The sequence below is a fragment of the Eutrema salsugineum genome, unplaced genomic scaffold (assembly GCF_000478725.1).
Source record: "Eutrema salsugineum unplaced genomic scaffold, Eutsalg1_0 scaffold_12, whole genome shotgun sequence".
Lineage (NCBI taxonomy): Eukaryota > Viridiplantae > Streptophyta > Magnoliopsida > Brassicales > Brassicaceae > Eutrema > Eutrema salsugineum.
In genome coordinates this window covers 5,141,296-5,160,470 of record NW_006256895.1, presented here as the reverse complement: position 1 = coordinate 5,160,470, position 19,175 = coordinate 5,141,296, and the positions used below count along the sequence as shown (strand labels likewise).

Below are 19,175 nucleotides of genomic sequence, written 5' to 3'. Positions count from 1 at the left end.
CTTCATTAACATTGTCAAAACTTGGCCCTTGCTCATCAAACTCGCCTACAAAGTGTATTGGCTTTTGAGTCGCCATCAAAACCTTGTCAAGCTTACTCTGAAGCTCTCTTATATCCTTTTTCATGCGCTGTTCATCACTAGATCCCTCTGTACGGTTTTCTCTATCAAAGTCCTCTCCATACGTGTCATTAGACATGGCTAGGTTCTCGACTAGTTCCATTGCCGCATTGATCTCTTTCCCAAGAAAATTTCCATTTGAAGCTGTATCGAGTTGGTTTCTGATCTTGGGGAGTGCACCTCGGTATAAAGTACTCAAGAGTGATGCCTCTGAGAAGCCGTGGTGTGGGCATTGGTTAGTGTAGCTTCTAAACCGTTCCCAAGCTTCACTAAAGCTCTCGTTATTGTGCTGCGTGAAACTTGAGATCTGATTCCTGAGCTTAGCCGTGCGTGATGTGGAAAAGAACTTTGATAAGAACGCCAGTTTACACTGCTCCCAGGTTTGTATAGAACCCCTCATTATATTCTTTTCCCACTGGTGTGCTTTATCACCGAGGCTGAAAGGGAACAAGCGTAGCTTGAAGCTATCTTCGGAGACGCCATTTATCTTGGTTAAGTCGCAAACCCGATCAAATTGATCTAGATGTTCGAGAGGGTCTTCTCCAGCCAGACCGTGGAACTTTGAGTTTTGCACCATATTGAGCAGGGAAGCTTTAACTTCAAAGTTGTTATTTTGAACTGTTGGAGCTTGAATTCCAGCTCGGTATTGGTGCGCATTAGCTCGGTCATTCTCTCCAACACAGATTGGAGGATGTTGTCTCTGAACTTGGGGCGGTGGCGGATGAACATGATGGGCTTGTTGTTCATTTCTATTCGCTTGGTGTTGGTTTTGCTGAGCAAGTCGTTCGTTTCTTTGAGCCTGTTGCTGATTAACATAGGCTTGTTGTTCATTTCTTCCTGCCTGCGCCTGATTAGCCTGAGCCTGGTGCTCGGCTGCCTGAGCTTGTTGCTCCATTCTCTGTTGTTCTGCCATTCCAAGTCTGTCAAAGTGCCGTTCTCTCTCGCGAGCTCGCCTTTCTAATCTGTCGATGTTATCGTCGTATGGGAAAAGCGATCCTGTGCTCCGAGACCTGGTATTCATGCACCTGAAAGCAAAACAAGAACTTGGAAAGAAGTTAGTAAAACAAAGGAAAGAAAAGCTTGAACTCAAGAACAAACAAGAGACTAATGCTCCTACAAGTTGGCAACGGCGCCAATTGATAACTAAGAGTTTTCAAGCTCTTAGAAGGGTTATCAATCCCCTTGTCAGAGTAGTATAAGGGGTGTCAAACCAAGCTTGTAAACGAGACACTAGCCTATGTCATTTGTTCACTTAAGTCAAGTCAAGACGATAAAAGTTTGGTGACGATGATTAACAGGCAAATGAGCAATAAAGTTAAATAAAAGCAGAGATTTAAACTAATCAAGATGCAAATAACAAACAGGTGATTCAGATGATGGTAATGAATGATAAAGGCAGAAGCTTTAGACAGGATATTTGACTCGGGTGCTTCCAAGTTAGACTAATGGGTTAATGAATCATGTTATCAAGCGATTTCATTCAACTTTGTACTCAAGGCATGTTAATCTTCTCATGAAAGTATTAAACATCTAAACTGATCCTTTTTCATACCAAAATCCCTTTTGAGAATCATAAATCAGTCAGCAAAGAATCGGTTCAAAAATGTCATTTAAGAGAACAAACTATCGCTCTCGCGATGAAAGACTCTTAAACCCTTAACCGAGTGGTTCAGACATTTCTACAAACACTTTTGATGCGAGATATGTCTCAGATCTGAACCTCAAGTGATGTGCTTGGATCCAGCCTAGAGATCTCGTCGGTTAAGGAATGAAACATGCAAGACTAGACACCTAAACCCATTAATCCACCTTGAAAGCACCCTAATCTACCTATCTAAAGCCGCTTAAACGACAACTCACTAATCATAATGAGCTCACTAAGTCCTTTGCAAGACGTGTAACTAGTCATGATAAGGAGTTTGATGTTTGGATGATAAAAGAAATAAAGAAAGAACAATATTCTGATGCAAAAACGAGATATCGGATTAGATTAATCAAGTTTCACAAAAGAGGCAAGTTCTTAAAGCTAAAAACAGATAAGAGATAAGATAACTAGGTTTTTAGTCTCAAAATGTATAAATAGCAAAGGGAAAGTGTCGCGGGTCAGCCCGGAACAAACCGGGTACTGAACCGCCTTCTTGGGTTGATGGGTGAGTGCCACGGTGTGTCGGAAAGTGAAGCCGAGGTCTTCATGCCGAGGCGTGCACGTGAGTCAGGATCCAGATGAAGATCTCGTGAAGAACACGTCAAGAACATGCATGAACCCTAGTCTTTGATCTATCCTCACGTGTATGTTCTTGAGCCATTCTGTTCTTGATTCTGGGTTCGTGACAAGGGACCTCGGGATAAAATGTCAAGGGGTCATGATGTCGAGGTGCTTGGGAGAACACAGTCCGGCATGCACGCCGAGGTCATTACACCGAGGTGTACTCTCAACACTTAGTCGTTTCCAGCTTCAGTTTTTACGTATGCATGCCTCGATCTAATCATGCCAAGGCTTTGGGACGAGGTCTAGTCCAGAATAATTCCAAGATATGAGCCTCGACTTGAGTGATGCCAAGGTAAAGATACCGAGGCTTGTGAAGACACTTAGCGCGTATCGCAACTCATTTTTGGCTTGTATCGACCATGTCACCTTCCGGAAGCAGTAACTTTCAGCACACGACTCACAGTAAATATGACTCAATAGGCTCAAACTTTGGTGAAGAAACCATCGGAGCTTGCGGAGCGGAAGGCTTCCTGGATTTCACATCTTTGCGCCGCATTGAAATTACCGGAAAATAGACTTTTAGACCGATGTGAACTCCGGAGACCCTATCTTCCAAACCTTTGCTCCGAATTGAGCGATTCCAAATGCTCTGAGAAGATCTTCCATGGATCTCGAACTTTGATGAAGACCGGGTAAGCTGGTTCGGACAGGAAAGGCTCCGTCCGCCATGATCTTTGAAGTTCGCCGTTCAGTTCTCGGGTACGCGCAAGGCTGGTGAACGCTCCGGAAGCCATATCTTTCTCTCCACTGGTCCGAATTGGATTATTCCAACTGTTCTGGAATCTTTGCTTCATTATCTCCAACTTTGGTGAAGATCCCGCCAACTGATTCGGACCGGAAGGTTCCCCGGATTGCTGATTTCTGAATTGTGCGGGCAAGGGCAACTTTTGGTCGTAAAAACCTTCCCACGGTAAGGAAAATGGCCGAGGGCTGTGTACCGCGGTAAGCTTTTTGGTCGTAAAAATCCTTGCCTCGGTCAAAAACTTGTCCCGTGGTATTTTTGCACTCGATACTCGATTCTGGCCGATCGGTAAGGTTTTTGGCCGGTAATGAGCGTCCGGTAAACATTTTGGCCGAGGTTTCCGACCAGCCGGTACGAGATTTGGCCGAGAAATTCCTCCAAGCGGTTTTCACCATTTTTGACCCTTTTCTTCACCCTTTTCTTTTCTGTTCCTCTTCTTAGGCTCCAATTGGTCTCCAAAGCTCCTGATAAAGACTTCAAAACATGGAAAACTCTTTGGGACCTAATGCAAGCCCTAAGTCCTATTTTAACGCCTAAAGACTCAATTTTCATGAGAAAACACATGATGAGGACTCTATAATGCAATCTAAATGATGTAAAATATAGACATATCAACTCCCCCACACTTGTCCTTTGCTTGTCCTCAAGCAAAAAGAACAAATGAGAGAGAGAGGTTGTAATGCAGATGGAGCTCATATTTCCTTTTTAGAGAGAAGTGACCACAAGAGAACTCGGATTCATGCTCAAATATGCAATGCAAAGCTATACTCGGATATTTTCCAACTAAAACACGGAATCTCCACAAGTCATTATCACATTCAACTCTTTCACATTCATTAAGTTCGTAACCGGTGAATCAAATGATGCAATGCTCAGATAGGCTGGCTTGGCTAGGGTAAGGTCATGAGATAAAAATGATCTCATCAATATTCAAGCGGGTGCAATGCAACAGGGATCTCTCTATGAACGACCAAACTTCGGCAGAATTCTAAAGGTAAAAAGCAACCGATGCATACAAGGGCAAGACTCATCACACCCCACACTCCACTCAAAGCGTTTCTCACTTGCTCACCCTCTCAGAATCCTCACTCTTCACAATCATTTTCTTTTCACTAGGGGATTCGCCTTTTTCTTTTATTTTCAAGCCTTGGTTTTTGCTTATTCACACAGCTCTTTTCTTTCATAGCGTATAGCCTCTTTCATTTTTATTTCAGAACACTTGAGCCTTTGGCTTCTTTTCATTTCAGAGCTTATCTTTTCACAACCAAGACTTGATTCATTTTCATTCATTCCCCTAGCTATTTCCACTCTCACTTTTCCACTCAGCTCACCTTTTCATTTTCATTCACTCCCCTAGCTTCTTTTCATTTTTTTTTTTAACCTAACGAACGAAAATACAAGATTCTTAAAGGCCTAAACGCAAACGACAACTCGAAGACTCCTAACGAATGCGAAACACGAAGACTATCAAAACCCTAGACACGATACGGAGCAATGAAACTAAAACTAACAAAATTTCGGACACCACACGACACAATGAATAAGCAGCAAAGACCAGATCGATGCAACCTAACGATGATATAGAAGTGATGCAGCGAAACAAACTAAAACGAACACGATCTAACAAATAACAAAAAACAAAAACGAATGATACAGCGATTAAAGGAAACATATCGATGCACACAAACTATAGAATTCGCTAACCCTAATAACACAGAAACGAAAATTCAAAGTACAGAGATTAGGGTTAGAGTTTCGCTCAGCCTTTGGTTCAGAGTTGGCTCTGATACCACGTGATACGATCCTAGGTGATCAACTCTGAAGCAAAGAGGATTAGATGCAGCGATATGATGGTGGTGGTGACTCGATGATGATGGTCGAAACGATGAGAGACGATGGTGGCTGGCGGATCGAGTTGGAGACTCGATATGGTGGTGCGTGTGGCTCGTCGCGAAGGAATCGATGATGGAGATGATGGAGAGATCGATTCGATGGGGTGGTGGTGGTAGTGAGATAATCGAATGGATGATGATGGAAGTATGATGAATGAATTCGATGGAATGGAGGGATAGAAGAATCTCTTGTAAACATATTAGTTTTAAGAGATTCGAATTTCAGAGTTTTTAGTTCTCAGAAATCAAAGACAGAAGAACACGTTAAAAGTTTGATCAAAATTCTTCACTGCCTAACACTTAGGCGATTTTCTCTTTTTTATAGACTAAGAGAGAAAAACGCAGCCCTAATAACAAAACTACATGGAGTTTGAAATAAAACAACAAGAAGTTTAATTTAAAAATAAAACAGCGAGGCGTCCTTAAATTCCTAAGTGGTGCGCCAAAATACTAAGTGCACAAGTCATTGTGACTTTGCACATTATTACCCATTAGTAACAACTTCTAAGTAACTCGACGTAGCAATGATTTCTGCCTCGTTAAAAACCTTGGAGAAGAACCTCCTTGCCTTCCAAAATCCTCACCAAGGAAAAGAGTACAGAATCATCACCTAAGTTACCTAGTCATTGTTATTGGGTTCTTCATTCCTCAAGATAGAGATGTTGAAGATGTGAGCTCCAGCCTCCTGGTGATCGCTGTCCTCTGTGGCAATGAGTGCGTGAGCCTCCTTAGCCATCTCTCTAGCTCTGGACCGAGTGATCCTGCCAGCTACCTCTGGTTCCTCCTCCTCTGAGCTGGTCACGATCATATCAAGATTGTAGTTCATGACGCTACTCTCATGCAGTAAAAACGAATTCAGAAGAAAAAATTCTAAGATTCAGCTCAATAGCCAATGGAATCCTCACCAAACATATATATCCCCATCAAAAATCCCTTAATCCCAACAATAAAACTACTCAGACATGATGAACGAAATCAAAAACATAGTATTAAAAAGTAGAATAGAAACCGAAATTGAAAAAGAAAGAACAAGCGTTCAAGAGACAAATCTCTCTCTCCCTAAAACCTAAAACTTAAAAAGTATTCTAAAACAATAAGAGTGATAACACCGTCTTTTTACCACTTTTATGGATCGTTTTGAAATACTTTTTCTATGTTTTTAATTGCTTTTAAGTACTTTTATCACGTTTTTCTAGTATTTGTAGTTTCAAGACTCTTTTCAGGAAACTTAGGGAAAAGCTTAACAAAATGGATAGAAAACCAGATTTCAGCTCAGAGTCAAACCGTCAGAAGTTCACCCCTGATTGAAGGCCTTCTCACCGTCTGATCCAGCTCAAATTTCGAGACCTTAAAGATGGAAGTATCAGCTTTCCAGTGCACTTTACAGCTTGGCAATCCAACGGTTCAATCAAAAGATATGCGAAGAGCAAGATGTCCCGTAAACCAGCCGGCAAGCACTTCCACCCGCGGCCAACAAGCATTTTCCCGTGGTCAGGAGCATCCCGACCGCGGCAAACCACCCATTCCCCGTGGTCAGAGCACTCCCGACCGCGGCCATCAACCTCCGAGCCCAAAAAGCCCATTTCTGAAGCCCACATTTGGAGAAACCCTAAGTGACGTCCAGAGAGGTCTTGAACACTATAAATACATGTCTTAGGAACCCTAAATCGTGTAACCTTAGAGAACCGAATTATTTACTTCATACTTTCATTGTTTTTGCTTTAGCTTTTAGGGAGAGAGAGATTTGTTCTCTTGAACCCTTGTTCTTTCTTTATCAATTTCGGTTTCTATTCTACTTCTTAATATTATGTCTTTGATTTCGTTCATTATGTCTGAGTAGTTTTATTGTTGGGATTAAGGGATTTTCGATGGGGATTTATATGTTCGATGAGGATTCCATTGGCTATTGAGCTCAATCTTAGAACTTTTTCTTCTGAATTCGTTTTTACTGCATGAGGGTAGCGTCATGAACTACAATCTGATCCAAATGCTTGGTGACACGAAAGTGTTCATCAGGTATCAGATCTAGTTTGGGAGAGCAAAACAAACATAGGAGTGGAAACCTACCTATGGGCGATTTGTGAATTAGGACGAGTCTTAAACATAATGCATCTCTTCTCTTCCAGGGCCAGAGTGGAAACTTACTTGTCAGGGTTGAGAGAGATAGTTGTCTATGATCACGACAGTGGCGTATTCATACGTCCGTGACTCCAGTTCGAAAAGTTTAAGCTAAGATCTTACAAAATTTCCTCTCTAGCAATGTTTTGAATCGTTCGTACCCCTGAGAAAACTTCCCTGAACCCCAACGCTTTTTTCTCCATTGTTTTACACCGATTTTCTTTAAGCTTTAATTCAATATTGTCTTTCCTTTTTAGTTCATTTTCATTTAAGCATTAGAATATCCGTTTTTATTATTTTTAGTTATTTTCGTTAAGTTTAGTTATTACGCCATTTAATTTCCGTATTCTCTTTTAAGATTTCGTTTTTAGATTTTAAACACACTACCAAACCCCCACAAAACCGTTTTTGTTCTAGACTTCCTTACTTTAACTTATTTCAAAGGCTTTTTGCAGGAAAAGATCCTCCTTCCCTGTGGATTTGATCCCTAAGTACTACAATCGATCAGCTGTGCACTTGCGGCTATTGATTTCAATTAGGGTAAAACTTGACACCCACAACATACACCACATCAAGTTTTTGGCGTCGTTGCCGGGGAAGGCACGCGTTTTCTTTTCTGCAAAACCCCGAGAAAGGTTAGTAAATCGACTCTAGAACCCCCTTTTCTGCAATTTTCCATTTTTCGGTTATTTTGTTTCCATTTCAGAAGATATTGATCCTATAAATCGAAATAAACAAAATGAGGAAGGTTTCTATAACACTCCTCAAGCCACCAGACGCAGAGAGAAGCATCTACGCGATCTCTACGAAGAAACTCAAAGCGAAGACAACAGAACGTCCCAGAAGGAACCCTGCGCACCTCAAATGGCCAACCCTGAACAACCTGCTCGTCGTTTGCCTCATAAGAATGAAAACGTCAAACCCATTCACCGATTGGAGCTACTAGAATTGGCGGTCTCGCACTTACTCGACGTTCAAGCAAGATCCACATTTGACGAGAGAATTGACGACTTGTCAATACTCTTTAACAGAAAGCTTGAAGATCTTTCAGCTCAAGTCAAAACCGTCGAAAGCCAGCTAAACGAAGGTGCTGAAACCGTCCAGGAGAGGATGAAAGCAATCGAAGAACGAGTTGGAGCACACGAAGTTCGCATTCGCAAAGCCGGTTGGAGCATCTGCACCTTAGAGATCAAACTTGGTGAAGCAGAAGAGACTATTAACTACCACAACAACCAAACCTATTCTTATGTGGAAGAGATTTGGGATGGAGTACACAAGGTTCAAGAGAAAGCAGAGACAATAGACTCAACTGTGGACGAAGTAGTATATACCCTCAACGAAATCGAAAAGAAGGTCGAGAAGCTTATGCAAGGATGTGAAACAAATGGTTCGACGCTTCTCATCGAAGATCTTAGCCTAAAAGAGGAGAAGACGGAGTTAGAAGGTGCAGAAATCAGTTCAGATGGCAGAGGAGCAGACAAAACTGAAGAAACGACTCGGAGCCCCATTCCCGCGGTCAGAACTCACGTGACCGCGGCCAACAAGCTTCCAGCCGCGGTCATGAGCATCCTGACCGCGGCAAAGCCCTCTTTACCCGCGGTCGTGGAGCTTCTACCCGCGGCCAGCACTCCTTCAGATGCCCTTCAGCCCTTTTCAACTCCTACAGGTCAATGCTCATTTGATACATCTGCTGGGATGGTCAAAACCCCTCTTCAGGAGCAGACGGTGTATGCTATCAACTCCAAAACATCTCAAGAAGAAAATGAGGTACTCCCTTGCAATATAGTCTTAGCATATGAAGATGAATATGAAGGGCACTACCCCGAAGATGAAGACTATCGTCTGTTCATAGAAGGAGGGAATCCAGACAAAATGGTGGATTTAGGAGCACCAATCTCCAGAGAAAGGCTCATTGAATTCAACAAGTTTGTGAAATCAATCCCTCTTTACACAGGTTTCGATGATATATGGCATCTTGGTTGTTTGCAAGTTTTCTTTAGGTACAGCAAGGAGACAAAGGATGATATTCGAACCTACTTTGGGAGGGCCACACGTCTGAATTTTCCCAGAACATCACCTGATGCTGCTGTTTATTCAATCCACCTCCAAAGACCGGAAGAGTGCAGCCACTACACCAACAAAATCAGCAAGGAGAAGCTCGATGAATTCAATGATGTGGTTCGAAATTTACCTGAAGGAATCACGTTTGCCAGAGCTTGCAAGGACTTCATGATAGGCCACTACTTCTGTGAGAGCAAAGAATCAATCCCTGAGATAGAAGACTTGTTCAATCATGCCAGAAGAGGTAAACCTGTTCGAACACTTCACAAAATCGAAGGTGTAGGTCAGTTTCTTATCTCTTGTTCTATTAGAGGAGAAATGTTTAAAAACGTGCTATGTGATTCTGGAGCTTGTCTTAACATGATGTCCAAGGCAATTGCTTTGAGACTTGGTATTAAACACCTGCGCAGGACTAGAGCAAAGATTAGCTTAGCTGATGATTCAAATGCAACACCTCAAGGAATAGCTCAAGAAATTCCTTTGAGAACAGGAGATTGCATAGTGCCTGTCGACTTCTACATTGTCGAAACGAGAGATGCAACATATCCAGTGATTATGGGATGGTCTTTTCTAGCAACTTCCGGAGCTATAATGGACTGGCCAAACCGGAGGATTTCATTTGCTAATATCGACAAAGATGTCTTCACAGAAGCTGTCCCATACAGCAGCAAAGCAGGAAAACGTCCTGCAACAGAAGAGTTTGAAGAAGAGCTTTGGAGTGACGAAGAACCTGCTAAGCAAAGCAAGGAGATGTCAAAAAAGACTTGTCTCAGGACAAGGTCTTCTTCATTGGAATAAGTCACGTCCAACACCAAAAGTCGAGCTAAACGACTTAAAACAAAAGCGCTTAATGGGAGGCAACCCATTTAGGTATTGTTTTCTTTAGAATTTTTCTTTCTTTTTCTTTTGATCTTTTTCTTTTTCTTAGTTTCAGGTGTTTCTTATAAAACAAAAAAAAAACCAAAAAAATCAAAAAACCAGAAAAAACCAAAAAGAAGGATGGTACCTGACTGCTCGGCCCAGCAGGAACCAAGGAGAAGCAGGAAGAGGCCGCGAAATAAGCCCCCGCGGTCGCAGGTGTTCGGACCGCGGGAAAGACCCCTTCGACCGCGGTCGCGTAGTCCTGACCACGGCCAAGTAGTTGTTTGCCGCGGTCGTGCAGCCCCTGACCGCGGCACTTGGTCGTTGAGATCCAAACCCGACCCAAACCACCCCCTTCACCCCATTTCACCTCACCAATCACCCTCCACCTCATTCACCACCTTCCACCACCTTCATCACCACCTAATCACCTTCCCAAACCCCTTCGAATGAATCCGGTTCATCTCCACCAGCATCCCGGATCCAGGTAAGTTCTCTTTGTCCTTACCAATTCGATTATTTATGCATTTTTCTCATCCAATCTCGACTTGTTTCACACTGAGGACAGTGTGATTTAAGTCTGGGGGAGGATTTCATCCCTTTCTAACCACCTTTCTTTCATGAGTCTTGCATTATCTACACTTTTTGCATTTTCCTTAAAGTTTTTCAAAATCGGTTTTCAAAACAAAATACGTTTTAAAAGGGAATGGTGAACATGAATCAATGATAGTTGACTGTGTGCTTTTAGACTGTTCCTAGTGACTTGCTCATTCATGATTTAGGACTAGACTAGGCGGTAGCTAAGCACATTTGAAACGAAGTACCCCAGAGGAATTTGAATGATTTCGACTTAGATGAAGGGATACACTAGCTCTGTTTTATTTGGACTTAATTTGGAGTTAATTTTCTCATTGAAGCATTAGACCAGGGAAACGAATCATACATTCAGGACTCCTTTATCCTTTTACCACTCTCTGTTGATCCTGAATGGCTAGTTCATCTTTAGCTAGTTTCCCACCTTAACCAATCCTCTTTCAAACCACATGCACTCTTGTTTTCTATTGTCTTATATGCAGATAAGTGCAAAAACGTTGGAGAGAAAGAGGAACGACGCAGTTTTCAGTCACCAAGGACAGAGACCTGCGATTTGCCGGAAAAGTTCCCGGAAGGATTCAACACAAGAGGAAACTCAGTTTGCCTTAGAAAAAATCTCAAATTTTGGTACAATCTCGTCCTCTAGTCTCTCTCTCTTTAAAAAGGCATTTCCTTTCCAAAAAAAAAAAAAAAAAATCCGAAAATAAGAAAAGAAAGGAGATAAAAGCCTTAGAGAGTCTAGAGAGGTCGAATTTTAAGTCCCAAGGCAACTGGAGTTCGATTTTATGGAGTTTTGAAGGTTGTTTTCTGATTCCCCGAAAAAATCTAAGTCCGGAGGAATAGCTGTTTACAACAAAGGAGAAAGGATTATGCAACAACATTTGGGAAGAAGAAGTGATTGAAAACTGTGGTCATCAACAGGTCCTTATCTCTCTTGCGGTTTTGCATATTATCTTGCATCCTCCAGATCTTCAGGTAACCCGAAACACTTTAACTCCACCACTTAAATAGCCCTTTAATGCCAAACGTCGTCTACCCTGGATGATGTCTTTAATGAGAACTCACTATTGAACTTAATGAATGTAGAGAGCTAGTTGACTGAAATCAAGATTTAAATTGTTTAAGTTTTGCATGACGGAAAAAGTGGACTAGTATCTCTTGTGCATTAGTGAGAGATTTCTAGACTAAGTTGTGGATTGATGCACTATCTTTGGTCCTAGTTTAGGAGTTCATGTCTATGAGATTTGTGTATTTCCTATTTTTGTTTTCACTTAACCAGTTTAGGCTTTTGCTTTGTTTGAGGACAAACAAAGGTTTAAGTCTGGGGGAGTTGATAACACCGTATTTTGACCACTTTTATGGATCGTTTTGAAATACTTTTTCTATGTTTTTAATTCCTTTTAAGTACTTTTATCACGTTTTTCTAGTATTTGTAGTTTCAAGACTCTTTTCAGGAAACTTAGGGAAAAGCTTAACAAAATAGATAGAAAACCAGATTTCAGCTCAGAGTCAAACCGTCAGAAGTTCACCCCTGATTGAAGGCCTTCTCACCGTCTGATCCATCTCAAATTTGGAGACCTTAAAGATGGAAGTATCGGCTTTACATTGCACTTTACAGCTTGGCAATCCAACGGTTCAATCAAAAGATACGCGAAGAGCAAGATGTCCCGTAAACCAGCCGGCAAGCACTTCCACCCGCGGCCAACAAGCATTTCCCGCGGTCAGGAGCATCCCGACCTCGGCAAACCACCCATTCCCCGCGGTCAAAGCACTCCCGACCGCGGCCATCAACCCCTGAGCCCAAAAAGCCCATTTCTGAAGCCCACATTTGGAGAAACCCTAAGTGACGTCCAGAGAGGTCTTGAACACTATAAATACATGTCTTAGGAACCCTAAATCGTGTAACCTTAGAGAACCGAATTATTTACTTCATACTTTCATTGTTTTCTCTTTAGCTTTTAGGGAGAGAGAGATTTGTTCTCTTGAACCCTTGTTCTTTCTTTATCAATTTCGGTTTCTATTCTACTTCTTAATATTATGTATTTGATTTCGTTCATTATGTCTGAGTAGTTTTATTGTTGGGATTAAGGGATTTTCGATGGGGATTTATATGTTCGATGAGGATTCCATTGGCTATTGAGCTGAATCTTAGAACTTTTTCTTCTGAATTCGTTTTTACTGCATGAGGGTAGCGTCATGAACTACAATCTGATCCAGATGCTTGGTGACACGAAAGTGTTCATCAGGTATCAGATCTAGTTTGGGAGAGCAAAACAAACATAGGAGTGGAAACCTACCTATGGGCGATTTGTGAATTAGGACGAGTCTTAAACATAATGCATCTCTTCTCTTCCAGGGCCAGAGTGGAAACCTACTGGTCAGGGTTGAGAGAGATAGTTGTCTATGATCACGACAGTGGCGTATTCATACGTCCGTGACTCCAGTTCGAAAAGTTTAAGCTAAGATCTTACAAAATTTCCTCTCTAGCAGTGTTTTGAATCGTTCGTACCCCTGAGAAAACTTCCCTGAACCCCAACGCTTTTTTCTCCATTGTTTTACACCGATTTTCTTTAAGCTTTAATTCAATATTGTCTTTCCTTTTTAGTTCATTTTCATTTAAGCATTAGAATATCCGTTTTTATTATTTTTAGTTATTTTCGTTAAGTTTAGTTATTACGCCATTTAATTTCCGTATTCTCTTTTAAGATTTCGTTTTTAGATTTTAAACACACTACCAAACCCCCACAAAACCGCTTTTGTTCTAGACTTCCTTACTTTAACTTATTTCAAAGGCTTTTTGCAGGAAAAGATCCTCCTTGTGGATTCGATCCCTAAGTACTACAATCGATCAGCTGTGCACTTGCGGCTATTGATTTCAATTAGGGTAAAACTTTACACCCACAACACACACCACATCAAAGAGCATATGAGGTGATACGAATTAGGGTTCCTAAAACATGTACTTATAGTGCTGAAGACATCTCTAGGGTTTAGGGTTCCAGAATCAAGGCTGGGAAAATGATATAGGCTTCAGAAATGGGCATTCGGAGTCGGAGTTAGCTGGCCGCGGTCGGGATGAATGTGACCGCGGGGAATGGGTGGCTGGCCGCGGTCGCGGTGGTTGTGACCGCGGGGAATGGCCTGTTGGCCGCGGGTGGAAACGCTTGCCAGCTGGTTTACGGGACATCTTGCTCTTCGCGTATCTTTTGATTGTACCGTTGGATTGCCAAGCTGTAAAGTGTGCTGGAAAGCTGGTACTTCCATCTTCAAGATCTCCAAATTTGAGCTGGATCAGACGGTGAGAAGGTCTTCAATTTCAATCGGGGGTGAACTTCTGACGGTTTGACTCTGAGCTGAAATCTGGTCTTCTATCCATTTTGTTAAGCTTTTTCCCTAAGTTTCCTAAAAAGAGTTTTGGAACTACAAATACTAGAAAAACGTAATAAAAGTACTTAAAAGCAATTAAAAACATAGAAAAAGTATTTCAAAACGATCTATAAAAGTAGTCAAAATACGGTGTTATCAACTACGAAAGCGTAATGGGTCCCACAACGTTAATTGAAGCGACTCACTATCTCCTCCGAATGATGTCATTACAATATTTCTATGAAGTTAAGACACATCTAGTTATCACCGGGATCCACACATCAATCAAATTTTGCAGGTAATACTAATTTCAGTTTCTCGTTCTTAAACCTAGGTATCAGACACTACAGATTCAGTCGTAAGCCTTCTGCCTAAGATGAGTTTATAGTAAAACGGCAAAAACGAACCTGATGCGAATTTGAAGAGAATAAATGGAATTGTGACCAGTTTAGAAAGAAATCGAAGACTCTTCGTAGTATCCTCGTAGTTGTACCTAATGGAACGAATTTTCCAGAAATGATTTACATTCGAATTTAGGGTTATTCAAATTTAAATCCGAAATCGGATTCGGTATAACTAATTGGGTGTGGATATTTGACCCATGACTAGTTGGGTTAGTATATATCATGATGTTCTAAGGGTGACTTAGTATTTTCTCGTTTTTTCGATTTAAAAATAAATTAAATTTTATAAAGCTGGTATATGAGAATAAGTTGCTTGGTTAACTGGTATATGAGGGTTTGATTCCTCAGTCTCGATCCGCAGGCCGCAGCAGCAGTTTTCTGGACGGCCACCGCCTCCTATGGGCAAAGGCCAATGTTCCTCCGCCTGGTGGTATGATGAGTGAATCTGGGATACAAGTATCGCCTCCGCTTCGCCCTGGAATGCCTCCACCTCTTGGAGATTTTGCTCCACCGCCTAATCCTCATAACCAGCAGCAGTAATTAGGTTTGCGATGAGTTGTTTTCTCTCGGCTTTTACAGTTTTTTGCTGTTTCTTGAGATTTTAAAGGCATTAAAAGTTGTTCGATTGGACTTACTCAGGTTACACTGTCGTGCTTTCCTGTTGCCTTTCATAACTTAGCCGTAATCTCTGTTCTATCTTAGCTTTTCAGAGTTTGTAGATTTGTTGACGAGTGAGTGTCTTTGCCTTATCTTCTTGAGTTCTTGTGTTTCTTTTAAAGAAGATTTCATTAAATCTGGTTATCTTCTTCTTATTTGTGCCTGAACAGCTGTCTTCAGTGTGAAATCTGTGTTACTGAAACTGAGTTTAAACCCTGTTTACATGTCTCTTCATCTCAGATATTCAATCAGTATAGTTATTGCTGGCTCAAATGAAGCAAATGTTTCCCAGATTACGTTTGATCCTTAATGGCATAAAAAAATTTTCAGTTTTATTACAGAAGAACAATTGTGATTTGGGATACTAATGTTGAGGGCTTTTTAAAAAAGTTATGTCAAATGTTGCTCAGAGCAGAATACTAAAGTGGATCAATGAGCAGATTTTAAGAGTGTAGTTAAACTTTTCTTTATCTGTTGCAGTAACCAAGCTGAGATGATTGTTATGATGCAATACTAGTGTTGCAACAATTTTGTCTTTAATGTGTTTGGTTCTAGTTAGCAATTGCTCTTGCTGTCGCTTGGATTTTTGGTTCCTGTACTATGTTATTGCTTCTTGGATCTTATTTGTTTTTACTGGAACAAGTTATAAAAAGAGTATTACAAAGATGTCGTCTGGGAACAGAATGTGTACATGGCCAAGTTGGCCGAGTAGGCTGAGCGTTATGAAGACTTATAAGGAAATGGTTGAATTCATGGAGAAAGTTGCAAAGACCGCCAATACCGCAGAGCTTACTGTTGAAGAGAGGAATCACTTGTCTGTTGCCTACAAGAACGTGATTGGGGCTAGGAGGGCTTCATGGAGGATCATCTTCTCGATTGAGCAGTAGGAAGAAAGCAGAGGCAAGAACGATCACGTTTTGATTCTCAAGGACTACAGAGGCAAGTTTGAAACTGAGTTCAACAAGAGTTGCGACTGCATTTTGAACCTTCTTGACTCTCACCTCGTTCCTACTGCATCTTTGGCTGAGTCCAAAGTTTTCTACCGCAAGCTACATCGAATGCTCAAGCTGGGCGTGAGCATCTTCTATTGAGTAGATATTAATTTTCATTTTATTTTGATGTGGTTGTTCTTCCTTTTCATATTGAAGATAGTGACATCATCTCTTATTATGTTTGTTTTTTATTTTATTTAATCATGTTAGGTAAATCAATCCAAGCTGCAGAAAGTGCTTTGACATTAAAGAAACCCTGATTGAAGAAGCTAGAAGTGTTAGAAACATATCAATCGCTAAAGGCCTAAAGACAATGGTGGTGTTAAGATTGTAAATATATAAAATGATTTCTTTGTAATTACCCAATTCACAATGGACTATATATACAAGAAATTTGTCTCTGTAACTAAAATAAATTAAAAAAATAGAAGAAAAATTAATTCTTGAATATTTGATTTAGGGTTTAGGGCATTAGAGTAGAGTTTATTGTTTTGAATATAATTTTTTTTAAATCACCCAATTAACAAAGGAATATACAATAAATTACTGAATCCTTAATCTGTAAATAATTTTTCAGAAATAGAAAAATAAATTTCGAATTAAGTCTTGATTTAGGGTTTAGGCCCTTAGGGTAATAGAGGAAGAGTTTATTGTGTGAAATATATTTTTTGTAATTATTCAATTAAAAATGGATTATACAATAAACTTTAATCTTAAATGGAATATACTCTAAACCCTAAACATAATATATATAATAATATTTTTTAAAGATAAAACTTAAAAAAAAAATAAGTGTTGAATATTTGATTTAGGGTTTAGGATATTGGAGTTTAGGATTTAGATTATGTTGATTTAAGGTTTAAAATATCTTAATTTGTGGTTTAAGTTATGTTCTCAATTAACAAATGAAAATGTTTGCCAATGATTGAAAATGATTGCAAAAATGATTACAAACATATATACAAACCCTACAAACTAATGATAAATTATTAAGTTTATCACTGATAGTTTAGTGTCACACAACATTTGTTATATAATTTGTGTTTTTTTTAATAAACTCCAAAATTGTATATTATTACAAAAGTAAATAATATATCATAAATTCAGTCATATAAAATATTTTTGAAATGAAACTGTAACTAAAACATATTATTTTTTATTTATTTAGGGTATGAAAAAGATATAAACATTTAGAAAATGAGAGCCTATGGAAAGATATCACTCGGATCGCTGACGTGTCACGATATTGAACAGTTGGAGCATACTTTTCTTGATCCTTCCACAGCTTTGGTTTAACTTATTTGGATTACGCTTCCTCCTTTCACTTCTCTTCATCTTCATCTTCCTCACTTTGTCGTCTCAATTCTCTCCTCTCGAGCCTCCTTTAACGACGAAGACATCAAAGAAAAGCTTCCTCGAATCAGATTCAAAAGCTTTCTCTCTCTTTCTGGTTCCATAGCTCACCGTCGCAGATCTATTCCTGCCGGTGTACTTTTTCTCGGCGGAGAAATCAGATCAGATCTGGCCGGCCTGCTCTAAACTGCTATCATATTCTCGCCGTAGCCTTTTGGGTTTATAAAGGAGCAGTAGAGGATGATGGTGGATCTAATCTCTCTGGTTAATTGGACACGGAGAGCTTGCACGGCTCTTGACCATGGAGAATCTAGCGCCCTACCTCTATGGGATTTCTAGCGTTGTTGGTGGTCAGGTTTGAATCTCAATTCTCCCTTCAAATCTGCTATGTGCCCTTGTATATGCTTCAAGATGCATCTCATGATATGTTACATTCTTTCGTTTTCTTAACCACTCCGAATAGATATTGAAAGTGATTTTTCAAATTAATTTAGTATCCTTGTTGTGTTAGCAGAGAGCTCAGTGAAGTATTCAGTTCTGGAGAGCATCGTCGTAAAAGACTTTTTACCCCATGGATCTGGTAAAAAGTCTACACTTAAAGCAAATTCAGTTATGAGATAACAAATTGTTGGTACTCATTCGTGCTATTGACATTGAAATGTTTGTTTGTTGCAGGAAGAAGCTAGGTATGTCAATAATTTTGAAGAATAAGTTCAAAGATTTGGAGATAAGAGTGTAGAGAATTCGCAAGATTAATTACACGACTTACGGCTTTTGTATCATACTTTTGTATCATACAAAGTATGAACTTATCTTTATTTTTATTTGGTAATATATAGGTCGTTTGTATCTGTTTCATACAAATATAATAAAAAAATCTGGTATTTTTCATTTTAATATGACAAAATAGCCATAATAGCAAAAAATCACAATAAATCGAATTTATTTGTATATAATCTACTGGGACTATTTCTACGAGTCAATTACACATTGCAAAATGATATCCATAAAAATACAAATGCTATAGAAAATAAGAATTAGTGGACCAAAGTACATATACATATTTCGAATGCTATAGGAAATTTTAAAACATGCTATATATAATATAACTAATAGCAAAAATAAATTGCTATTGTAAATTTTATAATTGCATACAAAAAAGCGTTATATTAAATGAAGACACGATAACAATGATTAAAACCGCTATTAAAAATCGCAGACCTAATATCGCGGACTATGTCAGAACGCTTTTCTAAATGCTATCGTATTGTTAGATAGTGTTTTTTGGGTGCTAAAAATACTCATTTTTCCTTGTAGTGGTTCTTACATCACATTGCATAGAGCAATTGGTTTACTTTTGGTCCTTGAATCTTTGTATTAGTTTTATATGGGTGTTGTTGATGTTTCACGGAAACACACATAACCTGAAGAAACCTTGGATCTCTACCACTATTTCAGATTCAATAACATCCCAATTTGCTTGGAAAAAAAAACTGACAAAGAAACTATTATATAAGATCAAAGATATAATCTGATAAACCGATAGTGATGGGGGTCTTTGTAGCTGGCCTAACGGTTCTCTCTACTTAAACAAAGGATGGAACAATGAGGATTGACTGGTGGAGATTAATAACCTGGCCTAACGGCTCTTTTTGTTTAACCTAGTGGATGAGTCGGCAAAATGAACAAGCGATGGATCGAGGTGACATATGATAACACTTAATTTTTACCACTTTTGTAGATCACTTT

General features: G+C 39.8%; 1 long non-coding RNA gene and 1 other non-coding gene across 2 annotated transcripts; both read left to right on the top strand.

Annotated features, from left to right (window-relative positions):
* The first annotated feature begins 332 nt into the window (after window positions 1-332).
* On the top strand, window positions 333-439 carry LOC112089326. The gene has a single exon (XR_002900963.1). It is a non-coding gene; the product is annotated as a small nucleolar RNA R71 (small nucleolar RNA).
* A 16,857-nt stretch (window positions 440-17,296) lies between these two features.
* On the top strand, window positions 17,297-18,323 carry LOC112089243. The gene is made up of 3 exons (XR_002900916.1): window positions 17,297-17,781; window positions 17,941-18,006; window positions 18,102-18,323. It is a non-coding gene; the product is annotated as an uncharacterized LOC112089243 (long non-coding RNA).
* The last annotated feature ends 852 nt before the right edge of the window (window positions 18,324-19,175 follow it).